At 40.0% G+C, this 27,316-nt stretch overlaps 1 long non-coding RNA gene and 1 pseudogene across 1 annotated transcript; one reads left to right on the plus strand and one right to left on the minus strand.

Moving 5' to 3' along the window:
* Positions 1-314: 314 nt before the first annotated feature.
* LOC135268895 (uncharacterized) lies at positions 315-26,896 on the plus strand. The gene is made up of 6 exons (XR_010337249.1): positions 315-340; positions 18,118-18,308; positions 19,114-19,206; positions 22,003-22,052; positions 26,400-26,474; positions 26,685-26,896. It is a non-coding gene; the product is annotated as an uncharacterized LOC135268895 (long non-coding RNA).
* Positions 4,090-4,716, minus strand: LOC105706439 (SUMO-conjugating enzyme UBC9-like; annotated as a pseudogene).
* Positions 26,897-27,316: the final 420 nt, after the last annotated feature.

Raw genomic sequence — 27,316 nt, forward strand, 5'->3', positions numbered from 1 at the left:
TGGATCTCTGTGTACTGATGATGCTCCCCTACTGTCACTTTTAAGCAAATAAAATTCCTGACAACAGAGATATGCTTTGTTTCCACAACCTGCAAAATTCCTCCATTGCCTGGGTCCCAGCCTAGTTCCTCTAATTATTATTTTACATTTTCTCAGGTGGTGGTCTGAAGAGTGAAGGTGTTTTGCTTTCAGGGAATGGCAAAGGTTTGGAGGGGAGGGTCGCGTGGAAGCATTTTCGATGTGGTGGTCAAGTCTGCGCATCGTGGTTACCATAGTAACCTGACGTCATTTTGGTGACCATGACAACCATGACGACTTTTTGATGGACCAAGTTGGCCTGGTGAGAAAAGCTGGGTTCCATCTTCAGGTGTTTAGACTCAACTGTTGCTGTGGGTACTCTGCAGTGTAGAGAGAGGAAGGGATCCCACATTCAAGTTGCCTTGTTCCTGCTTTGAGGCAAGTTGCCCTTGCTGTCTGATGAGGCAGGGAGAAGTAGGACTCTCTTGGCCCCAATGAGTGTGGTGTCCTGCTCCAGGGGTGTCCTGGAGCTACTTTCCAAGTAAAGGCAAGGTGCCAAAAAATGAGACAGGTAAACACCCTCTCTGAGCCTAGTGTCTTCCTCTGTGAAATGGGGATAAAAATGCTCACCCACAGGATTGCTGGAACCTTCAGTGATACAGTTTCAAGCCAGTAGGTAGCCCTGTGGTTACTGTGGGATGGTGAATGTATGAATTCAGACCTCTTATTTGCAAGGCTGGTTTGCCTCGCCGGGAGCATGGACGCACACCCCCCCACCCTCGCCGGGAGCTCGGACACACCCCCTTCCCTTGCCAGGAGCTCGGACACACCCCCTTCCCTTGCCAGGAGCTCGGACACACCCACCCCTCACCAGAAGCCCGGAAAAAAGCCCCGCCAGGACCTACCTGCTACCATTTTGTCCCATCCGGGCCCCACTCCCCGCCTACCATTTTGTCCCATCCAGGCCCCACTCCCTGCCTACCATTTTGTCCCATCCGGGCCCCACTCACCTTGGGCACAACCAATCAAACGTCTCCACTCCCTATAAAACCCCACATCTGAGAGGAGTCCGCGCGACTTCTCCGGCCCCTCCTGTGGGACTGCAGAACCTCGTCAGGGAGCCTGAATAAATCCTTCGCATTGGATCTTCTTGTGCTGGCCTCAGTTTCCTTGTTTTAAACTTGGCAAGAAAAAATCTTACATTATTATTCAAATTTGTTGTTAGGAGATAGATGGGAAAAGGAGAAGAAAAAGGCCCCAGTGAGAAACTTATTGTACCTTTGGTTGTTTTGATCACTACTCAATTGTATCAGTGTCATTGCTCACTTATTCAGTGCCTAGCTTAATGCCTGGCACATAGTTACTCCAAGAATGTACAGTGATTGCTGGATTCTGTCTGTCCCTGTGCAGCTCTTCATCAGGTGATTGAGCTCATATCAGGTGCCTGAAGAAGGTAGGTTTTGAGGATCTGGGTCATGATGGCTGCTGAAACTTCTACTCCAGATTTGAAGAGCAGCAGTCCTAAGGAGACCCCAGCATTTCCATCCCTGGTGGGATATGACACCTGGCTCAAGTGAGTTCATAGATCTGGACAGAAGCATGTTGTGGAATAGCTCTGTGAGGTTTATAAAATAGCCTACAAGCAGAGAAACTCCCTTGATCTCATAATTGGAGAAGAGGTTTAGCAGGTGGAATTTCCTTCCATAGACAGCTATGTGCTTTGTAGTAGCTTTTGAGGCCCGTGTTAAAGATGCCTTTCAATGTCACAAAGCAATGAATAGTTCATTTGGGGAAGCAACTTTATGTCTAACATTTATTTGCAATAAATTTACATATATTTTCTGCCTATATAAATAATCATCAGTGAGTCCTATGTAGCTCTCAAATGGATATGGAAATATGCAGCTGTTAGGTCTTCCTAGCAATTTGTGATTGTAATATAAATTGTATAAATTATTTCCTGGTGACCATGGTATTTTTCCATCCTATAATAATTTTTTTAAGACAGAAATTTTGCAAGTGTTACTTAAAAATGTCAGTTACTATACCTTAATAGCTTCAGAAATAAGAATTGCCCTATAATTCACTCTATTATAATGATACTAAGCCATGTTCCCTAAAATTAACAGTTACTCTTAAGTGTCATCATCATTATTTACTTAGAATGTAATATTTTAATTTTTATTCTTCAAAAGGAAATGAACATCCACTTTTCCAAAAATATTTAAATATTGCAAGTTATTATTATGGTTGTATGTAGTGCAGAACAATTCGATCAGACATAGTAAGGATCTGTTAATATAACAAGAGTGTAGTAGTGGGAATCCTTTGGCTCATTCATTTAATTGCATCAAAAACTTAGGATTGTACAAATGTATTTCAAATACTTTCTTTGAGCCATTTTGACATACAGTACAATGTACATGTTTAAAATATATAGTTTAATAAGTTTTAACATGTGTACGCTCTGGTAAATCTAATATTATAGTCAAGATAATGAACATATTAATCACCTCGAAAAGCTTCCTTATGCCCCTTTGTAATCCTCTCCATCTACCTGTCTCTAGCTTCCCTCTCCATGCCACCCTGTTTCATTCCTGGACAACCACTGATCTCCTGTTACCATAGATTAGTTTTTGTTTTGTGCTCTTTTATGTAAGTGGAATCATAGGATGCTTATTCTCTTTTATCTGACTTAATTCATTCGTTAACAATAACAACAAAAAAAGTGACTGAGGCAAGTGTCTCAATCCCTAGAGGTTTATTGAGCCAAACTTTGAGGACATGCCTCGGAAAGTTGCAAGTCACAGGAGCATCTGTGAATTGCACTTTCCAAAAAAGGTTTTGGGAGCTCAGTGTTTAGGGGCAGAGAGCAAGCAGGAGTGAAAAAGCGAGGAAGGGTAGGCAGTGAGGCAAATGATTACATTCTTGTGAGGCTCTAATTCATTTCAGGGTACAAGGAAGAGTGATTGATTTTGTCTTGTCTTGGTTCTGGGAAGATAAGCCTGTAACTGACACTGCCAGTATAAGATTTAACAGAACTCAGTTTTAGGAGTTAAACTTAGGTTGCAGCCCTAAGGTTACAATTAGCATGTGCTGGTTTTATAGGGGGATATGTATCCTGAAAGATTTAGGGGCTAGCAAGGAATTTCCTTGTGAGCAATATGTGAGGGAGGCTATCTGAGGAGGTATAATGCCTTTTGTGGGAATCTGGCTTATGTATTATGCTATGACACAGGGTCGTGAAATTACAGCTATCTGGGGACAAAGGTTGGCAGTATTGCACAATTCATTTCCCAGGCTTAACTTTTCCCTTGGTGTGATGAATTTGGGGATCCTGAGATTTCATGTTATTTTACATATTTGATATAATTATTTTTAGATTGATCCATATTGTTGTATATATGAATAGTTCCAAATTTGTTCATTTATGCTTTGGATGTTGCTGTTGGTGTCATAGCTAAGAAATCTTCACTTAAGCCAAGACTGCAACAATTTTTCTCTTGTGTTTTCTTCTTGATAATTTATAGTTCTAGCTTTTTAATTTCAATCTCCTTTTAAGATCCACTTTTAGTTTTTTTTTAATCGTGTGATAATAGGTTAAAGTTTATTTATTTTTTTATATAAACAGTTTATTTACTCTAAACAACAACACAGACAAAACGCCATATAAACACAAAGGAAGTGAGGCAGAACGGAGAGGCGGCTGACCTGGGATCTGAGGCTCGAAAGCAACACAGCCCAGGCCCTAGAGGAGCGGCGGAGGGAGGACGCATTTCCAGACAGCCAGCTGGGGAGAGGTGGAGCTCTGCACGGTGAGAAGCATGCTTGCGTCCGAGAGCGAGGGCTTGCTCCTGGGGGACTTACCCAAGTATAAAAGTTTATCATTTTACAGCAGTTGAAATACTGACATCAATATTAAAATAAAAGCAAGTTTTACATAACAATCAAAATACAAAAGACTGAAGGAAGAGACCCTGTATGAAAAATGGGCAATTGAGCAAATCGAGACTGTGTACCCGCGGCGGCAATGGAAGATGGCGCCCGCCCAACTCCCCCCCACCAGGTGACTAGTCATTGTACGGAGCAACTTTAGAGTTGCAAAAGTGTTGTAAACAAGTTCTTGCCAAACCAATCCCTTCCTTTCTGCGAGGCCGCAGGCCGCTGCTTATGAGGACGCGAACTTCTTCACTTGTGCTCGGACCCTCTTCTCATACTCCACTCTGTTTTGGCAGTAAATCGAGTAGGCCTCTGCTTGAACTGGGTCTTGGATATTTGGTTCATTTAAAAGTTCCTATATTCCTAATAGGATCTGTTTGATTGTGATGGCTGGCCTCCAGTCCTTGTCCTCTTCTAAGATGGACAGGCACACTGTCCCTGAAGGGTGCCATTTGGGTGAAATAACGGTGGTTCAAATTTACATTTCGGTGGTGAAGATGGATAGTCATCTTTGAAAAGCATCCGTAGTTTAAACAAGCCTCCTTCCCACGGAGTCCCTTTCTTTCCTGGAATGGTGCACTCCCAGTTCATGAGGTTCATCGTGCCATCGGGATTTTTTGTTGGGACAGCCACGAAACCAAACGGGTGGTCTTTTCTCCACGCTTTCCTCTCCTGAGCGAGTCTGCTGAGGGCGATCCCCGACATGTTCAGAGTCCCTCGGGCGGCCGCGGCCCCGGCGAGCATCGCGGACAGGCGGAGGACTGAGCGGTGCGGCGGCGGCGGCGCTTCCCTTTGTCTCGGGACTTCCCTCCGGAGCCCGCTCCTCGCGCAGCCCCAAAGTTTATTTTTATTAAATAAACCTGTTCCAACACAAGTTGTTGAAAAGATAATCTTTTCTGCCCTGAACTGTCTTTGCATCATTGTCAAAAATCAGTTGTCCATATATTTGTGGGTCTATTTCTGGACTCTTTACTTTGATTTTTCATATACATTTCTACCTTGAAGGGAATATTTTACTGTTTTGCTTAATGTAAGTTTATAATGAAGTTTAAATCAGGTAGTGTTTGTCCTCCAACTTTGTTCTTTTACAAAGTTGTTTTTCGTAGTTTAGGTCATTTGCATTTCCACATGATTTCTGGAATAAGTTTATTGATTTCTTCTTAAAAATGTATGCTATGATTTCTATTGCAGTTGCACAGAATCTATACATCAGTTTGAGGAGAATAAGTATCTTAACAATACTGCGTTCTGACTTATGATGATGCTGTTTCTCTGCATTTATTTAGGTCTTCTTTAACTTCTCTCTGCAGTGTTTTGTGGTGTTTAATGTACAGGTCTTAAACACATGTGGACAGATTATTCTCATGTATTTCATACTTTTTGATGCTATTATAAATGGCAGCATTTCTTTTTTTCGGCTAGAGTGCAGTGGTACGATCATAGCTCACTGTAGCTTCGGTCTTCTGGGCTCAAGTGATCCACCCGTCTCAGCCTACTGAGTAGGTGGGACCACAAATGCATGCCACACATGCCTGGCTAATTAAAAAAAAATTTTAATAGAGATAGGGTCCTGCTTTGTTGTCCAGGCTGGTCTCAAACTCCTGGTCTCAAGAGATCCTCCCACCTTGGCCTCCCAAAGTGCTGGGATTACAGGCATAAGCCACAATGCCTGGCCCAATGGCAGTATTTTTAATTGCAACTTTAATGTTATTATATTTTTACTGAATCATCAGAAGCTGAGTGTTTAACACTAGCTGCTGGGGAACCTTTTTGTTGAAAGCACAATCTACTCTAGGATAGAAAAGATGCTTAATACTTAACGTCTGTATTAGTCAAGGTTCTCCAGAGAAACAGAACCAATAAGATACTTATTTTAAGGAACTGGTGTATATGATTCTGGACACTTGGTGAGTTCAAAATTTGATGGGGAAGGCCAGCAGGCTTCAGACTCAGGAAAGAGTTGAAGTTAAAGTCCAAAGGCAGTGTACGGATAAAACAGGAAGAGCCAATATTGCAGATGAAATCTGAAGAGTGAGCTGGCAGAATTCCCTTTTCTTTGGAGGATATCAACTTTTTATTCTATTGAGGACTCCAGCTGATTGGATGACGCCCACCCACACTGGAAGGGCAATCTGCTTTACTTAGTCTGCCAATTTAAATGTAAATTTCATCCAAAAACACCCCCACGGAAACATCCAAAATAACATTTGACCAAATATCCGGGCACTGTGACCCATCGAAGTTGACTCATAAAATTAGTCATCACAACACACATTTGCCTGTATTTCCACTATCAGCTTTTATAAGTAATTGGTAATACACTGAAACCAGGGAGAAAAATGTCACCGAGACATTTTCTACAGGTCATCTCCAGAAAAATGAATTACTAAAATGAAATAGTTTTGTAGCTCTTGACTTTCTGTGTGTGGATAGATTTTAACTGTGGAGTTTTCTTTTCATACTCCCAAACAAATCCACCTTGATGAATTTATGGATTCTTGAGTGATGAGAAAAAGAGGGAGAGAGCATGTATGTATGTGTGTATTTAGGTATATATGACGGTGTATATTGCAGAAGCTGCCAGGAATGTTTATTGTGAGAAAAAATTGAGGTTAGTTACTGTGCGTCATGTCAGTCCTATTCAGTTCTTAGCACATGTTAGGAATAAGATAAAGCAGGTTTTTTTGTTTTGTTTTGTTTTGTTTCCCTCCCAGCTTTCCTTGGCCAGCATGGTTACCATGGTGACTCAGTGACTGCTATGGGATTTGGTGCAGACTGAAAATCTATTTATGATTCTTGTTTGAATCATTTACTACCGTGATCGTTGTCAGGGTTGTTTTATAATATAATTCTGTCACTTTGTTTAGATTTATTAGTTGAGATTTGACTGTTGGATGTGTGTGTGTGTGTGTCTGTGTGTGTGTGTGTATTTTTTTTTTTTTTTTTTGAGATGGAGTTTTGCTCTTGTCACCCAGGATGGAGTGCAGTGGCGTGATCTTGGCTCACTGCAACCTCTGCCTCCTGGATTCAAATGATTCTCTTGTCTCAGCCTCCTGAGTAGCTGAGATTACAGGCGCCTGCCACCATGCCCGGCTAATTTTTGTATGTTTAGTAGAGACAGGGTTTCCCCATGTTGGCCAGGCTGGTCTTGAGCTTCTCACCTCAGGTGATCTGCCCGTCTCAGCCTCCCAAAGTGCTGGGATTACAGGCATCAGCCTCCCAAAGTGCTGGGATTACAGCCGTCAACCACCATGCCCAGCTATTTATTTATATTACTTTGATTGATAGATTCCTGTTTTGCTCAAAGATATAATTTTTGTAATTGTAAATATTTATTTTAATGCTCAAATTATTCCAGAATTGACCAGTAGAAGCCCCTCAAGTTGACCTCAGTCTATTTGATGCCTTCCTAGAACTCCTGGAGCATGTATTTTGCTCTCTGAGCCTTATTCCCATAGGTAAAAAGGATGTAATGATGCCAGCTTCAGAGCATTGCTCTGATGATTTGAAGAGTGCAAGTCTGAACATAACAACCTACCGCATGTGTAGCATCTAGTAGGCCTTAAACAAATTTTAGTTGTCCATTCCCACTCTCCTTCATTCTGTCATTGTAATGCTGCTGACATTAACACAGTAGCACAATGACTTGTGCCTGTAATCCCAGCACTTTGGGAGGCTGAGGTGGGCAGATCACTTGAGGTCAGGAGTTCAAGACCACCCTGGCCAACATGGTGAAACCTCATCTCTACTAAAAATACAAAGAAAGAAAGAAAGAAAGAAAAAAACAATTAGCCAGGCGTGGTGGTGCACTCCTGTAATCCAAGCTACTTGGAAGGCTGAGGTGGGAAGATTGCTTGAACCTGGGAGGCAGAGGTTACCGTAAGCCAAGATCACACCACTGCACTCCAGCCTAGTTGATAGAGTGAGACTCTGTCTCAAAAACAAAAACATAATAGCATGATTACCAGAGAGAATATTTGGAAATGTAACACCAAGCAGTGATAATATTATTGAACTTTATTTTTTTAAAAAATATTTCATTAACAAATGTTCTATATACTTAAGTTGTACAATGTGATGATGTGATATACCTATACATTATATAATGATTATCACAAATTATAACACATCTATCACCACCTGTGCTTTATTCTAGATTCCTAGAACTTGTTCAGCTTAAAACTGAAAATTTATGCCCTTTGATCAACACCTTCCTATTTCCCTGACTCCCTAGCTTCTGGCAACCACTGCTCTATTCTGCTTCTATGAGCTTGACCTTTTAAGATTTCACATATAAGTGAGATCATGCAATATTTTCTTTCTGTGTCTGGCTTATTTCACTGCTAATGTCTTCTAGGTTCATCGATGTTGTTGCAAATGACAGTATTCCCTTCTTGTTTCTGAATTATATATATATATATATATATGCGCACACACACATAATATACGTTACATATAATATATAGGCACACACAGACAGAAACACACATTCACACACAACCACCACATTTTTTATATTCATTCATTCATTGATTAACAGTTAAGTTTATTCCATATTTGGGTATTGTGAGTAATGCCGTAATGAACATAGGAAAGCAGATATTTCTTCAAGATACTGATTTCATTTCCTTTGGATATATACCTTGAAATGGGATTGCTGTATTGTATGGTAGTTCAATTTTTATTTTTTTTTGAGAAACCTCCATACTGTTTTCCATAATGGCTGTACCAAGTTACCTTCCCAGCAAGAGTGTACGAAAGTTCCCTTTTCTGTACATACTTGGTAACACTTGTTACCTCTTGTCTTTTTGATAATAGCTGTCCTAACAGCTGTGAGGTGATAGCTCATTGTGGTTTTGATTTGCATTTCCTTAAGATTAGATTAGTGATATTGAGCACCTTTTCATATACTACACCTGTTGGCCATTTTAATGTCTTCTTTGGAAAATATCTATTCAGGTCCTTTGCTATTTTTTATTGAGTTGTTTGGTTTTTTTTTTTTTTTTTTAAATATTGTATGGTGTGAGTTCCTTACATGTTTTGGATATTAACTCTTTTTCAGTTATATGGTTTGCACATATTCTCTCTAATCCTGTAGGTTGCCTTTTCATTTTGTTGTTTCCTTTGCTATGGAGAAATCTTTTAGTTTGATGTAATTCCAGTTGTTTATTTTTGCCTTAGTTGCCTTTGCTTTTGGAGTCATATCCAAAAAATAATTGCCAAGACCCATGTCAAGGAGCTTTTTCCCTATGTTATCTTCTGGGAGGTTTATAGATTCAGATTTTATATTTCAGTCTTTAATACATTTGAATTAATTTTTGTATGTGGTATAAAACAATGACCCAATTTCATTTTTTTTAACATGTGGGTGTTCAGTTTTTCCAACACTTATTTATTGAAGACACATTCCTTTTGTCATTGTATATTCTTGGTGCCCTTGTCAAAGATTAGTTGACCCTGTAGTTTGAACTTATTTCCTGGTTTTATTCTGTTCTATTGGTCTGTGTAACTGTTTTTATTATGCCAGTACCATGCTGTTTTGATTACTATACCTTTGTAATATAGTTTGCAATCAGGGAATGTGATGCTTCCTGCTTTGCTCTTTTTTCTCAAGGTTGCTTTGGCTATTCAGCATCTCTTGTGGTTTCTTATGAATTTTAGGACTGTATTTTGTTTTTCTATGAAAAATGTCATTGGAGTTTTGATAGGAATTGCATCACCTCCTTGGTTAAATTAATCCAAGGTGAAATAGATCTTTCACCTCCTTGGTGAAATTTATTTCTAAGTATTTTATTCTTTCTGATTCTATTGTAAATGAGATTGATTTCTTTTTCACATAGTTTGTTGTTAGTGTAGAGAAACACAACAGATTTTTGTATGTTCATTTTGTATCCACAACTTTACTGAATTCGTTTATCAATTCCAACAGTTTTTGGTGGAACCTTTAGGGTTTTATATGTAGAAGATTATGTCATGTGCGAACAGATAATTTAACTTCTTCCTTTCTGATTTAGATGCTTTTCATTTCTTTTTTTTTTTTTTGATACAAGAGTCTCACTCTGTCGCCAGGCTCCAGGATGGAGTGCAGTGGCACAATCTCGGCTCACTGCAACCTCTGCCTCCCAGGTTCAAGCAATTCTCCTGCCTCAGCCTCCCGAGTAGCTGGGACTACAGGCGTTTGACCACCACGCCCAGCTAATTTTTGTATTTTTAGTAGAGATGGGGTTTCACCATGTTGGCCAGGATGGTCTCGATCTCTTGACCTTGTGATCCACCTGCCTCGGCCTCCCAAAGTGCTGGGATTACAGGCTTGAGCCACGTTGCCTGGCCTCTTTTCATTTCTTTCTCTTGCCTAATTGCTCTGGCTAGGACACCCAGTATTAAAGTTGAATAGAAGTGGTGAGAGTGGGTATCCTTACCTTGTTACTGATCTTAGAGGAATCTTTCAGCTTTTCAGCTTTTCACCATTGAATATAATGTTAGCTGTGGTCTTGTCATATATGGGTTTTGTGTGTGTATGTTGACACTCATTTCTTATATACCTAATTTATTGAGAGTTTTTATCCTGAAAGGATGTTGAATTTTGCTGAATGCCTTTTATTCATCTATTGAGATGATCATATGGTTTTTGTTGTTCATTCCATTAAGGTCATGTATAGGTTTGCATATATTGAGCCACCCTTGCATCCCAGGTATGAATCCCATGTGATCATGTTGAATGATCCTTTCAATGTGCTATTTAATTTGGTTTGCCAGTATTTTGTTGAGGATGTTTGCATCTATGTTCATTAAGAATATTGACCTGTAATTTTCTTTTCTTGTAGTGTCCTTGTCTGGCTTTGTTACCAGGGTAATACTGGCCTTGTGAAACGAATTTTAAAATATTCCCTTCTCTTCAATTTTTGGGAAGAGTTTGAGAAGAATTGGTATTAGTTCTTTAAAACTTTGGTAAAAATTAGCAGTGAACCATTCAGGTGCTAGGCTGTTCTTTGATGCAATACTTTTTATTACTGATTCAATCACCTTGTTCATTCAGTTTATATTTTCATATTTTCTACTTTTTCATGATTTAGTCTTGGTAGGTTGTATGCATCTAGGAATTTATCCATTCTTTTAGGTTACTCAATTTGTTGCCATATAGCTGTTCACAGTAGTCTCTTACAAGCCTATGTATTTCTGTGGTGTCAGTTGCAATATCTCCTCTTTCATTTCTGATATATATATATTTTAAGACAGAGTCTTGTTCTGTCAGGCTGGAGGGCAGTGGCGTGATCTTGGCTCACTGCAACCTCCACCTCCTGCATTCAATTGATTCTCATGCCTCAGCCTCCCAAGTAGCTGGGATTACAGGCATGCACCAACATTCCCAGCTAGTTTTTGTATTTTTTGTAGAGACGGGATTTCACTATGTTGACCAGGCTGGTCTTGAACTCCTGGCCTCAAGCTATATGCCTGCCTCAGCCTCCTTACGTGCTGGGATTACAGGCCTGAGCTACCACGCTGGGCCCATTTCTGATTTTATTTATCTGAGCCATCTGTCTTTTTTACTTTGTTAGTCTTGCTAAAGTTTTGTTGAATTGTTTTAATCTTTTTGTAAAATCCACTCTTAGTGTTGATCTTTTCTATTGTTTTTCTCATCTCAATTTCAGTTATTTCTGATATGGTCTTTATTATTTCATTCCCTATACTAATTTGGGGCTTTGTTTTTATTTTTCTAGTTCCTTGATGTATAACATTAGGTGGTTTATTTGGAATCTTCTTCTCTTTTGATGTAGACATTAATCGCTATAAACTTCTGTCTTAGAACTGATATTGCCACATCTCATAAGTTTTGGTATGTTTCCATTTTGGTGTGTTTCAATTTCTATTTGTCTCAAAGTATTTTAAAATTTCCCTTATAATTTCTTTACTTGACTCATTGGTTGTTTAGGACAATGTTGTTTAATTTCCTTATCTTTATAAAATTTTTAAAATTCCCTCTGTTATTGATTTCTAGTTTTATACTATTGCAGTCATAAAATGCACTTGATATTATTTTAATGTTGAATTTGTTAGGGCTTCTTTTGTTGCCTAAAATATGATCTATCCTCCAGAATATTCCATATATGCTTGAGAAGAATGTATATTCTGCTGAGGCATAAAGCACAGGTATGCATGAAAGGACTATGGCTCTGGTATCCAGTAGAGTAATATACCTGATATCTGGGGTGCCAGCACCCCTGCTGCTGTGTTGTGGCAATAGGTAAGGTGAAGATGCTCATGAAGTAGCTAAAGAGCCAAGAATGGGTGCACAGATGTACACAAAGTTAGAGAGACTCTGTCATTAGGGGAAGGCCTAGCTCTCTGTGGCATCTGAGTTGGCACCTTGAGTTGGGTTATGCATAGTGAGGACTTCGTTCTTGGGTCTGGAGTGTGGACTAGCTTATCACATAGCAATGGCCCTGGTATCTGAATCATGAGTGGGCACAGTGTAGACACAAAGCCTGGGTCTGGAATGTGATCACTTGCAAAGAGGTTATGGCTCTACATTAGGGAATGCTCAGTGTTGGAAGAAGTGGTGGCTCCTTTCCTGAAGCAGCTCAACACTGACCACTTCTTGTGGAGAAGGAGGAGTATGCAGCTGTGTCTCCCTCTCTGGATTTCCCTGGTGGGAATGGCTGGTGGTTACCTCAGTGACAAGGGATGCTGGTGTCCTCTGTGGAGCACTCTTCTGGGGAACATGACAGTTCCCTGTGCATGGCTGACATGGTACCTTTCTTTTTTGCTCATAGCCATCTCCTGATGTTTCAGGTATGCTGTTCTCACAAGAAATCCTTTCTCCGTGGGTAATCTCCATTTTTTTCCTCCATTTTTCTGCTGAAGATTTTTTATTTGACCCTTGATCCCTTTCTGGTCTGTTTTGGTTTGTGAATAGATGTTTGTTTTTGTTTTTGTTGGGGGATGAAGGCTGATATCTCCTACTCCACCATCTTGTTCAGTTTTCTTTCTTTTTTTTTTAATTCTTGAGACTTTTATAGTTCCTCCTAGAGTAAAATATGATATTCTTTTGTTACATGATTTTATCTATAGATACCTACTTTATGGAAAAGGAAAAAAATAATTATGAGAACAAATACATGTTCACATTTCATCAGTGGGACCTGCCATATATGCCTCCTTGTTGTGTGTATCTTCTTTCAGACTTTCTCAAATAGAAACATTGTGTTCTGCAGTGGACAGGTGTATGCAAGCCTACCCCCAAAGTCCAAGGAAGCTGAGAGGCAAAGAAACAGGCTGATGAATCCAGTTTCTTAGAAAGAAACATTTAATAGGGACTAAGAAACAGAAGCTATGTCTGCGCCTCAGGCAGTTTTGAGAGAAGATGGTAGATTCTCGCATCATTACCCTTCAAATCCAGGGCTTACATACAATAAGAAAAGGGTATATATGATAAAAAGGAAATGTGTAGGAAAATTGAAGTACAATAACATCAAGATTGTTTGGACATAAGGGCAATAATTATGGTAAGTATGTACTCTTACACAAGGAACAATGGATAAAACTAGAAAATTTTAGAGGCTTTCCTGGAACTGAGGTTAATCAGAAGTAAATACGGCAGATTAGCATCCAAGATAGAGTAACTTTAGCCTCCATATACCCATTTTCTCAGTTTATATGCTGTAGGGAGCACTAATAGAATCTGCAGATAACATTTGCTGTCACTTTTTAAATCTAAAGTGGCCAAAGTCTTAGAGTTTCCCAGGTGCCATCTAGCCCCAAGTAATGAACATAAAGCATCTTTCCATTTGTCCATGCCTAGTTTTCCATCTTTCATTTACACTATTACTCATTACGTTGTTATACTTGTACATCTGGAACCTAATCTGGAAATTCTTGGTGCAAAAAGGCAGTGATTTCTGGAATTTAGTTTTCATGTGTCCACACTACACAAATCTCTCGGTTGGTTTAAGGATGCATCCCATTTAGAACTTGACCTGATTTTGTGTTGTAAGTGCTGGGTATATGTATCTTTTTCATTCTTTTTATTATTTTTAATTGCACAAGGAAGGCACTTTAAGAGTGTTTTAATTTGCATGTATTGATTGCTCCTGGGCCGTGGGCTGAGTGAGACTGACTCAACTTGTACCCCAAACCCACTGTGTCAGAATTTTCCCCCACCAGAGGCTGTGGTGCTGAGCCCTGGGTGGTTTCATGTACTCTCTCCCCCTTTCCATCCCCTGTGGAAGTCACTGCTTGACTAAACGGAGGAGGCTGTTTTCAATTCAAGGGGATGTATTTGGGAGAATACAGAGAGGCGATGTGTTAGTACATTTTGAGTTGCTATAAAGGAATAATACCTAAGGTGAAGTAATTTATAAAGAAAAGAGATTTATTTGGCTCCCAGTTCTGCAAACTGTACAAGAAGCATGGTGCTAGCATCTGTTTCTGGAAGATTTACAAATGGTAGAAGGCAAGAGGAGGTGGCATGTCACATGGCAAGAGAGGAAATAATAGAGAAAATAGGAGGTGCCAGGCTCTTTTTAACAATCAGATCCCATGGTAACTAATAGAGCCAAAACTCACTCATTATCACAAGGATAGCACCAAGCCATTCATGGGGGATCTGCCCCCAGACCTAAACACCTATCCCCAAGCCTCACCTTCAGTATTGGAGATCACATTTAAACTTGAGATTTGCAGGAGACAAATAGTCAAACTATGTCAAGCATGCTATTAAGCTACTTTGATTTCATGATCATCACTAAAATCCTGGGAAGAAGAGACATTGTCTGACAGCAGAATGTAAGGTTCATTTGAGAAACATGTTTATCCTTCCCCTAGGCATCTGTAATTTTGCTGAAGCCACTTAGTTGGGGCTGTAATTTCCCTGATGCTGCTCAGCTTTTCCTGAAGTTATCATGTGGATAGCGTAATACATTACTTTTGTGACAACCATATTACCTAGTTCCTTTGGCTTAGGGATGTTCCCCATTCTGATGCTAAGCCATTTTTCTATGGGAAGGACTGGAGATTTTTTTTGTATTATTTTTCTCACTTCCAAAACCAACAAGCTTTTGTTGGAAAATGCACAAAAGGAAAACTATCATTAGAAATCCTAAAAATTCTATTACTCATGGATAAGCACTGTTAACTCTTGAATACTGCTATGGTTTGAATGTCTTTTCTAAAACTCATATTAAAATTTACTTGACATTATAACAGTGTTGAGAGGTGGGGCCTTTAAGAGGTGATTAAGTTATGAGAAGTCTGCCCTCATGAATGAATTAATGCCATTATTGTAATAGTAAGCTTCTAATAAAAGAATGACTTCAGCCTGATTTTCTCTGTCTTCTGCACTCACTTCTGCTTTCTACACTTCCATCATGGGATGACCCTTGCCAGATGACAGCACTATGCTGTTGGACTTGCCAGGCTTCAGAACAGTGAGAAATAAATTTCTTTTCTTTATAAATTATCCAGTCTCTGGTATTCTGTTATAGCATCAGAAAATGAACTAAGAGAAATAAACATTTTTAAGTTATACTATGCAAATGTAACTATACTTAAAAATCAGATAATATCCTACTTACAGCTTTATAAACTGCCTTTTTATGAAAAACATATTTTGAAGATCAATCTGTATTAATCAATATAAATCCACATAATAACAAAAATGGCCATAGAAACAGTAATGGTCTATTCAGGTATAATAATAGTAATAATAGCTAATATTTATTGTGATTTCCTCAGTCCCTGACACTGTTGCAAGTACTAAACATATACTTAATCATTTAATCCTCACCACATTATATGATGAGGCACTGTTGTTTGACTTTAAACCTAAAGGAACTAGCCGGGCGCAGTGGCTCACGCCTGTAATCCCAGTACTTTGGGAGGGCTGAGGGGGGTGGATCACCTGAGGTCAGGAGTTCGAGACCAGCCTGACCAACATGGTGAAACCCCGTTTCTACCAAAATTATTAAAATTAGCTGGGCGTGGTGGCAGGCACCTGTAATCCCAGTTACTTGGGAGGCTGAGGCATGAGAATTGCTGAAACCCAGGAGGAGGTTGCAGTGAGCCGAGATTGCGCCACTGCACTCCAACCTTGGCAACAAGAGTGAAACTTCGTCTCAAAAAACAAGACAAAACAAAAACAAAAACAAATATAAGGGAACTGAGGCATAGTGAGGGCAGGGCCAGCAAGTGCTGAGGCTTCAATTTGAACACAGGCTGTGTGGCTCCCAAGCCCCTACATCTAATCAGTATATGCCACTACCTGTCATGTGAGAAGATCAATCTTATTATTTATCAGAATAAAGCCAAATAAATGAAATTAAGATACTATGTTTTCCCCAATTTGACTAAGTACAGATTTAATATATTGAAAAAATGAATGTGATTTGGCATTTGGGAAAATGTGTCTGGAATACTGTGGAAGGGGCTGACCAGCATCTTGTGTCCTTTCCTGTTTCTCAAAGACATTCCTATTCTGAAATGAGGGGCTTTGCTATAGGTGGAGCAGAGAATGGTTATGTTTCCCAGTGATTTTATTCTTTTGTATATTTACAAGACCACTAGGTGTTTATTACAGGTAAAATGTAAAAATATAGGACATAAAATAAGATAACCGTTCCTCAAATGTAACACCTAAAGATAAGACCTGCTAATGTTTTCATCCGCATTATTTTCTTAGAAGTTTTCTCATGCAGGAATTTATATACTTATGCATGTATGGATGTATTTATATGGAAAAGATAAGATCTCATTTTAGTTTTTTAATCTGCCTATGTCAATATAGTGGGTTGGATAATATTCTCCAACAATATATATCCAAGCCTTAGCCCTTAGTACCTGTGAATGTGCTATTATTTGTAAATAGAGTCATTGCACATATGATTTAGGATCTCAAGATGAGATGATGCCAGATTTAGTGTAGGCTCTAAATCTGATGACTGGTGTCCTTGTAACAGAGAGGACAGGGAGATTTGACATACACAGGAAAGCAGGTCATGTGAAGAAGGAGACAGAGATTGGAGTTAATCTGCCATAAGCCAGGGAAAGCTATGAGTCACCAAAAGCTGGAAGAGGCAAGAAAAAAATTCTCCTCCCAAGCCTTCATAGGGAGTGTGACCCTGTCAAAACCTTGATATCAGGCTTCTGGTCTCCAGAACTGTAAGAGAATAAATTTCTGCTGTTTAAAGCCACAGATTTTGTGGTAATTTGTTGTGGCAACCCTAGGAAACTAGCATACTCACTAACAACATATCGAAAATGTAATTAATTATAAATAAACATCAATCTATGCCTTATATTGTTATGGCTGTAAGGACAGTAATATCAGTGACACATTAAAGAAATTTTTAAATTGACTAAAATTTCTTATTAACTAAGTGATTTTTTTATGTATTGAGTCATCCGGTGCTCATAGCTCTCTTATGAGATAGATATTGTAGCAATCTCTCTTTTACAGATGAAAAACTGAGGGACAGAGAAAATGACTTTGTTCAAGACTGCATAGTTAGGGAGTGGGTCAGCTTGGATTTGTGTCCAGTACATGTTGCTCCAGAGCCTGGAAGCTGTCGCAAATTTGTTAAGTGAAAGCAGTCTGCACAAGTGAGCATATTTTAGAAGGTCATTAAAAGTAATACTAAGTATTTTAATATAGTTACATATACGAACACTGGACCTAGTGACAAAAGGTGGTTTGTGATCTTTGAGAGCATGTTCATTGCAATCAAGGGACCGAAGCCACCATGGTAGGGGGATAAGGAGTTAATACAGTAAACAATGTTAACAGAGACTGTAGAGAACTGTTTTAGTACTTTAAATTTGAAGGGGGTTAGGGAGAGACACACACAGAGAGAGAATGAATTAAATATCTTATTGCTGAATGGGTAACAAGGGGTTAAGCAGGGATATTTTAAAGACTTCAATTCCTTTAAACTTAAGTATCTTCGAAAGTTAATGTAAAGGAGCTCTCTAATCTCAGATGTAACCTTGAAGTTGCCCATATATTCATTTCCCTACTACCATCTCATTTCTACTATGGAGTTAGTTAATGAGACACCACCATTGGAATATTATGGGTTTTGAGTGCAACACAGATTTAGTTATTAGCGATTAAAAGTGGGAAAATTGTGTGAAAGAAATGCTCATAATTCTTGGACTTTTGCCTGTCAGGGAGGCAGCAGGTGGCTGAAATTCTGGTGTGCTCTGGTGGGATAATGCATGATCTGAGGACCCCTATACTGACTGTGGATGGAGTCACATTTTTTTCTACAAATATATTAATATGCTGAGCAGTCAGGAGCAGCCCTTAGGCAAATACCACACCTTGCTTCTCTGGTGTGATTTATATCTGAACTTACCAGGTGAGTTCAAAAACATGCCCACGTTCCCAGCATTGGGAACTGGGTCTGCTGAAAGGCCTGATGTTGACCAGCTTTTATGAGATTATGAAGCACCCAAGAATGTAGAGAACATTCTGTCTCTAAAACTTTGAACTCAAGGCATATCAGAGAGAGATTTGCGTTCCTTATATGGATGTCTTGTGTTCTCATTAGGAGAGAAACAATGAAAAATAACTTTTCACAATGCCTGCCTTAGCCTTGAGGTTCAGCCAGCCCCCACTTCTGTGTCTCAGCATTTAAAGGGCCATTGAAGTCTCACTCCATGCTATATACTCTCATTAACCCCTCAGGACAGCTCTGTAAGGATGGTATGGTCAGTTCCATTTCACAGGTAATCAGGCTCAGACTCACAGAGTCTAAGTCACCTCCCCAGGTAAGTGGCAGGATTGGAATGAGGTTCCATCTCTCACCCTCCCTAGAGGACTCTGAGCAGCCTCCCTTTTAGAAGGTGTGCTTCCAGGGCTTGCGAAATGGTCAGATTCCATTGCCCTGCTATTATGGACCCATGCACCCTCACTCCACAGCCCCTCTGGGTGATGAAGAAGACAGAGATGGTATCCTGCCCCTTGTGCTGAGACACCTGATCATTGGGCCACATGAGTTGGATGATCCCTGAAGTGGTGAGTGGGCTCAAGCAGAAGCTCAGGTGTTGGCCTTGGGACAGGTGAGCTGGAGAGAGGAAAAGTAACATGTACTGAACTACTGAAAGCAAATGCACTCTATATTTCATCTCCTTTAATCTTTTTGTTTTTGTCTGTTTGGGTAGAGACAGTGTCTCACTATGTTGCTCAGTCTTGTCTTGAATTCCTGACCTCAAGTGATCCTCCCACATCAGCCTTCCAAAGTGCTAGGATTACAGGCATGTACCACCTCACCTGGCCTTTAATCTTAATTGCTATCCAAGGTACCCATTATTCAGATGAGGGTACTGCCTTTAGGGGAGTTTTTGTGAATCAAGGAGAAAACGATCTCCTGACCAGCAAGTAACTCTGGAATACTCTAAAGTTTTATCATTTTCTCTTGATGCCTGCAGGTGTCTGAATGCTCTAATCTTCCTCCAGGATGACAGTACATGCTTCCCAGGTATTTTCCAAAGTTTTTTCTTTTTAAATTATGACGTGTATAATTTTTAAGTCTTATTATGGAAATTTAAAATGCTATCCAAATGAAAAATAAAAACCCAGTAACAATTGTATTAAAACAAGGGAGAAAACATTTCCAAACTTCATCTCAGATAGTGGGTTGGTATCTGTGATATATGAAACATAGTCGGTAACAAAATAACTGGCAAAAATTTCAACAGATAATTCAAGTAAGTATATATGTGAACAATAAATATTAAAAAACATTGAAACAACAAGAACTAATGAGATGCAAATATTTTAAAATCCTCAGAATTTACAATAAGTGGAAACAACAAGATGCAAAAGATGAAGACTGTGATTGCACATTTGGAACAGACAGTGTGTTGGGGGTGAATGTGTCACCTCACAGGGACACTGGAGAGTATGCACCATCCTAGGGACAGCTGACCACTTGGAGTCAAGGGGTGGGAGTTGGACCAGTGAGCATGCAGATTAATTTCAATTTATGAATGCATTCATATACTGTTTGAAATTCAGTATTTGGGAATAAAATATTTTGATGAAAATTTGAACACACAAGATACTTTTGAACTGATTGTCAAAGATAATATGCACATATTTTCATTAATTTGAAAAAAAATTCATTGTATTATATGGTGAAAGTAGATAAAAATTCTAATTTTGTGTGTGTGTGGTGTGTGTGTCCTCTAGCTCTGTCATCCCAAATACACACTCACAGATATAGCATTATCTTTAATTCAGACAGAAGCTATAAACAATCTGAGTTTTATATATTCTAGAACATGATGAATACAAGGAGACTGCTATCATTAGGTCAATAATTCAAAAAAAACACCTCTGGCTGATATAGTGAAGCTAACCTCCAACCTCAGTCCCGCTCCCTCCCGTGCTGAGCCTCTGGTCTGACTCTCAAACCTGCGATCCTGTCTTTGGCTACCAGGAGGCATCACAGCTATCTCCATGTCTTTTGTTGTTTTATTAATGAAAAGGAGTACATTTTGCTAAGAGTAACAAATGTTATGAAGTGATTTGTTTACTATGACACCAGTTCTATTTGGAAAATTCACATGTATATTAAAGCAGGTCCATTTGCTGTTGACCCCAAATCTACATCATATTCATTGATTTATCTCTTCCCTTGTCAGTGTAGGTTGAGGTGTCCATAAGGTGGATAGGTCCCTCCCGGAGAGCAGGGCATTCACTCTCCATTACTGCACACCTGTACAGGCTTCCCAGACCTTCTCCCCCGCCTTTAAGTCATCCCCTGTCCTGGACACTATGAACACAGCTTCCCAGGTCCTACGTCAGTGACCCATCCACTCTCAGCCACCTCCTGCCTGCCCTGCACTGACCACTGATGACTAATGACTGCCAATATGCACTAGAGTTACCATTTCATGGCATGGATATCCTGGAGCATATGTATTCACAGTTTTGTTTTTCACCCCTATCATTTTTTTTTCTTCCCAGTATGGGGAAGTGGATTTGGGTCTGGGGAGAGGCATGATGTTGAACAGCTTTTATGAGATTAGAAAACATCCAAGAATGTAGAGAACATTCTGTCTCTAAAACTTTGAACTCAAGGCATATCAGAAGAGAGATTTGCTTTCCTTATATGGATGTCTGTGTTCTCATTAGGAGAGAAACAATGAAAAATGACTTTTCACAATGCCCGCCTTAGCCCAAAGGCTCAGCCATCCCCCACTTCTGTGTCTCCGCATTTAAAGGGCCCTTGAAGTCTCACTCCATGCTATATATTCTCCACAGGTTTTCTCATTAACCCCTCAGGACAGCTCTGTAAGGATGGTATGGTCAGTCCCATTTTACAGATGACTAACTCAGGCTCACAGAGTCTAAGTCACCTCCCCAGGTAAGTGGCAGGATTGGAATGAGGTTCCATCCTTCACCCTCCCTAGAGGATCCTGGGCAGCTTCCCTTCTAGAAGATGGGCTTCCAGGGTTTGAAAAATGGCCAGATTTCACTCCCCTGCTATTGTGGCCCCACGGGTCCCCCATTCCACAACGCTTCTGGGTGATGAAGAAGACAGAGGAGGTGAAATCTTGTCCTTTGTACTAAGAGACCTGGGTGTAGGGTCATACACCCAGAGTTGGCTGAGGTGGTGAGTGGGCTCAGGCAGAAGCTCAGGTGTTGCCCTTGAGACAGGAGAGCTAGAGGGAAGGAAAGTAACATGCACTGAACTACTGTAAGCCAATGCACTTTATATTTTATCTCTTTTAATTTTTTTTTCTTTTTTTTTTTTGGTAGAGACAAGGTCCTGCTATGTTGCCCAGGCTTGTCTTGAATTCCTGGCCTCAAGAGATCCTCCCCCTCCACGGTATGCCAAAGCAGTGGTATTACAGGCATGAACCACATCACCTGGCCTCCTTTAATCTTAACTTCTATCCAAGGTACCCATTATTATGATCATTATTCAGATCAGGGTGCTGCCTTTAGGGGGGTTTTTGTGAACAGAGGAGAACTTTATCTTGTGACCAGCAGCTAGCTCTGGAATACTCTAAAGTTTTGTCATTTTCTCTTGATGCCTCCAGGTTTCTGAATGCTCTAATCTCCCTCCAGGCTGACAGTACGTGCTCCCCAGGTGTTTTGCAATGTTTTTTCTTTTTAAATTGTGACATGTATAATTATTAAGTCTATTATGGCAATTTAAAACATTTTCCAAGAGAAAAATAGCCCAGTAACAACAAGGGAGAAAACATTTTCAAACTGCATCTCAGATGTTGGGTTGGTGTCTGTGATTTGTGAAACATACTCATTAACAAAACAATTGGCAATGATTTCAACAGAAAATTCAAATAAGTTTATACATGATAATAAACATATTAAATATGCAAAACCCGCAAGAACTAATAAGATGCAAATATTTTAAATCCTGAGAAATTATAATAAGTGGAAATGTCAAGATGAGGACTGTGATTGCACTTTTGGAGAAGGCAATGTGTGTGTGGTGGTGGGGGGGGACGTGTTTATGTGCATCTCACAGGGACACATCTGGAGAGTATGTGCCATCCTAGGGACAGCAGACCCTTTGGGGTCAGGGGGCAGGAGTCAGGTCTGTGAGAGATGAGGGTTAAAATTCCTATTTTTGAGTATACTTTTGCATATTTTTTAAAACTTTATATTAAGGAGAAGAGTATTTTGAAAAAAACTTGAACACAAAAAATCCTTATGAAGAGATCGACAAAAGAATTGTATACATATATTCACTAATTTGTGAAAACATTCAATGTATTCAATTTTATGGTAAAACAAAGTAGATAAAAATTGAATTGACTGTGTTTCTACCTGTGTGTGTGTCTGTGTCTGTGTCTCCTCTAGCTAAATTACTCCAAATACACACACACAGGTACAGTTTTACCTTCAATTTAGAAGTTGGTAGTCTAGAACTAATCTTGCTTTTAGATATACAGGAAAAATGAAAGATAAGAGCGATTGCTACCATTAGGTGAATAATTCCAGAAAACTTTGGCTGATAATGAAGTTTTCAGCCAAGCTCCCAACCTCCATATGTCCCTCCCAGTTGATGATCCTCCTAGTCTGAAACTGAGAGCTGCAATCCTGACTCTGGCCTGAAGTGATGTCTAACTCCATTATTCTTTCCTTTTCTAATGAAAAATAGTACATTTTTTCAAAGAGTAGCAAATGTCTTGGAATGGTTCGTTTACTATAACTTTTCTTTGGAAAATTTGCATGTATATTAAAGCAGGTCCATTTGCTGTTGACTCTAAGTCCACATCTCATTCATTGCTTTATTTCTTCCTTTGTTAGTGCAGATTGAGGTGTCCATACTGTAAAGGGGTCCCTTCCAGAGTGCAGGGTGTTCATTCTCCATTACCCCACCCCTGTACAGGCTTCCTAGACCTCCTCTCAGGCGTCCCCTCTCCGGGACACCATGGACACAGCCGCCCAGACCCCATTCCCGTGCCCCATCCTCTCCCAGTCACCTTCTGCTGCCCCGGTTTGCACTACACCAGCCTGCTAAGGACTGTCAAGGCACGCTCGTGATAAATGGTGTTTCATCGTATAGATGCCGTGGAGTATATGCTTTTGTAGTGTTCTTTTACACCTATCAACTTTTTTCTGGAAGAATTAGAATCATTCTGTCCATAGGTTCATAGACTGGGTTTTAGTGGAGGGTGTTGTATTTTTATTTTTTTGCTCATGGCGTAAACGTCTTTGTAGAGGTTTAACGATGAAGGTAGGTTGATGCCCCCTCCTGACAGAAGCCTGAACTGCAGCTTTTAAATCAAAGCAGGAAGGTTGGAAGGAGCAGTTTGGCCCAAGCTCACTCTATGGAGTTTTCTGGAAGTCTGGATGGAAAACCGAGCAATTCCAGGCTAAAGGAATATTGATGGCCTCCAAACAGAGTGCAGCCTCTCACTATGCTGAGGAGAAGGCTTTATGTGGGAGCAAGAAAAAGATTTTTGTTTGTATGCTTTGAGTCCTCTGGAAAAACAGCTGTAGATGGATATGAGCAAAAATGGATCCTGGCTACTGATGATCTTTGTAACCTGCCTTTGACTTTATTATGACCATTTTTCCATGAAAATACACTTCTATCACAACACTTTAAATTACTTTACAACATAATTTTACTTTTTATTTTTTCCATCAACTGGATGTTTCATCATATGGATGGTACCACATTTATTTCACTTTGAGATAAAAATGTAGCTACTTTACCATGTTTTATTATAAACAGTAGCAAACATAACATCCTTGCTCACATATATGCAAATATATTTGTAAGAGTTTCTTTATAAGATTCTCAAAATACTCTTTCATTATGAAATCAATAAAATTTTATATTAACACAATACATTGATGACATTATTACTCATATATATTCTTACCAATACGGTATGTACGTGTCTGCTCACTCACTGGAAATAATGTTGATTATTGCTAATTGGTTAGGCAAGAAATCATCCCTCATCGTTGTTTTCATTATAACTTATTTTTACTGCTTCCTAGAATTCCATCCTATGGATGTGACATAATCAATTTACTCAACCCTGTGTTATTCGGAGTGTTCTGATATTCCCTTTTATCTACAGTGGCATCTTTTCAAAGTCTGTGCTCTGCTACAGGGCACAGTTCCTATGGCTGTTTGTACTGGTGAGCTAAGTGTGTCGTCTTGGAACCCAGCAAACTGTCTTAGAAAAATTCTAGTACTGTGATAATAGAACCTGATTAGTGCATGAGTGAGTGTGTGTGAATGTGTGCAAGTGTGCGTGCTGACAGCCACACTTTCCTCTGCTTCCTTCTGCCTCTTCATGGCTTTGCATCCTGTTTAGCTCTCCCTTTCTAAATTCAGGCCTAGCAATAAAGAGAGGGTATTGTTAGGATGGCAGTCCTTATAACCAGACCCTTATCAACATCCTTCACTACATCCTGAAGTTAAACATCTAAAAAGGAAATTGCTGGTGCTTAGATGCTGACATCAAGAGAGTCAGTGCCTTTTAGGCTCCCTAAAGTGGAACCACGTGAACAAGTTTGGAGAGGGGTAAGGAAAGTAATAATGCTGGCATCCTGTCATAGAGGGAAGGCCCAGGACCCTGTTGTGGTCCCACTCTCAAGCCATCACAACATTTGGAAGACATGAAAATGATCAGATGTGAATTAGACTTCAGGTAGCATTGGGGTGGGAGAAAGGTCATGGGAGGAACACAGGACATAGAGTCAGGGCTGGGATACAGCTTCAGCTTTACGTGCATTCGTGTTTATATAAAACATGTACACCAAAGCCTTTGTATGAAAACTTCTGGTCATTCCTGTGGTACAGTAGAAGACTTGGCCAACATTTTTTTTTTTTTTTTTTTTTTTGAGATGGAGTCTCGCTCTGTCGCCCAGGCTGGAGTGCAGTGGTGTGATCTTGGCTCACTGAAACCTCAGCCTCCCGGGTTCCAGGTTCAAGCAATTCTCCTGTCTCAGCCTCCTGAGTGGCTGGGACTCCAGGAATGCGCCACAATGCCCAACTAATTTTTTGTATTTTTAGTAGAGAAGGGGTTTCACCATGTTGGCCAGGCTGGTCTTGAACTCCTGACTTCGTGATCCACCCACTTTGGACTCCCGAAGTGCTGAGATTACAGGCGTGAGCCACCGCGCCTGGCCAGACTTGGCCAACATTTTTAAAACAAATTTCTTACAATATTATTTATAGACAATAAAATCCATTCATTTTAAGACTGGTGATTTTTATTAAATGTATAGAGTTGTACAACCATCACCATAATTGAGTTTTAGAAATTTCAAATGTCCCCAAAACTCCCATTGTGCTTCCATGCAGTTAAACCTGCACCTGTCCTCAGCTCTTGGAACCACAGTTATGCTTTGTGTCTCTGTGGATTTGTCCATCCTGGACATTTCATATAAATGGAATCATGCAGTATTTGGTCTTTTGCATCTGGCTTCTTTCATTTAGCATGATGTTTTTAGGTTTCATGCATATTGTAGCATGTAGCAGAATCCATTCATTTGTTAAGGCTGAATAATATTCTAAAGATATACCACATTTTGCTTATCCATCTCTCTATTGATGGTCATTTAGATGATTTCTGCTTTTTGCCTTTTATGAATGATGATGTTATATACATTTATGTATGAGTTTTTATGTAGACATAGGTTTTAATTTTTCTTGGGTATGTACCTAGGAGTGAGATTTCTGGGTCATATGGTAACTGTCTGTTTATTCATCTGAGGAAGTGCCAACTGACTTTCATAACCCTGACAGTCTTGAGGAGTACAAGCTCAGTCTGTTGTTTCTCTTGTGATTTGACTGCGGTTACAGATTTTGAGAAAGAATACCACTAGTTCAGGTACCCTTCTTGTCACATCATATCTGGGAGTATATGATGCCTGCATGAAGTCACTGGTGATGTTAACCTTCATCATTTGGTTAAGGATGGTGTTTGTCAAGTTTCTCCAGTGTACAGTAACTATTTTCCATGTACCTAGAGAGCAAATAAAGAGAAGAAGGAAAACACACATTTCTAATTTCACTGTGAGTCAGTGCCATTTCTATATGGTGGAATGAGCACCCTGATGGGCCTGGGGGAAGGGAAGAAGGTGGTTCCACCATCTCCATCCAACTGAGTCATGGACCCCATGAATGAAGTTTGGGGTACAGGGATGAAGTCATCACTCACCCCATTTCTTCCTGTTTCATAGTTTTTCCTACCCCTTATTTCCCCCACCTTGTTGTATATGAGAGAAGTGTGTTTCCTTTGCACTCCTGAGGGGCTTGATGAAAACCTCATAATACGTCTGCTGGGCAGGATACTGGAGCAAGAGAGTCTGGAGCTCTCTCTGCATCCTGGTGCCAAACCCGAATCAATAAATCTGGAATGTTCTTGACTCAGGGTAAATCACTTCTCCTGCTAGCCTCCCTTGGAGAGTGCATATTTCTCTTATGTGGGAGCTTCATTGCTGTGTGGTAGAGTGATGGTGAGGCACACAGAAGCAGGTAGAGATGGAGCACCCGGTGGGTGTGACAACACCCAGGGCACGGGCTCCAGGACTTGTGCTGCCTGATCCACCCTTCTCATGGTCTGGGTCTTCCCATCTTTCTGCCCTCTCTCAGGGTACCCTGGATTCCTGTTATGTCCCACACTGTCACAAAGAGCAGGGGACAAATGGGGTGGGGAAGGGAGCAAAGACAGAGAGAGGTAGAGGTGATCCTTGGAGGACCTGCTGTTTTCTGTTCTTTCCCTTTTCTTTCTTTTTCCACGTTTCTTTATTTTACCCCACAGTTAACCTTAGAAACCTGGTAATCCATATGACCCCACAGCTATGCCTCATGGCCCAAAGGGCAGGATTTCATCTCCACTGTCCTCTTCCTCAATG

Source organism: Aotus nancymaae, unplaced genomic scaffold, assembly GCF_030222135.1.
Source record: "Aotus nancymaae isolate 86718 unplaced genomic scaffold, 86718_ANA_hifiasm-v0.15.2.pri h1tg000004l, whole genome shotgun sequence".
Classification (NCBI taxonomy): domain Eukaryota; kingdom Metazoa; phylum Chordata; class Mammalia; order Primates; family Aotidae; genus Aotus; species Aotus nancymaae.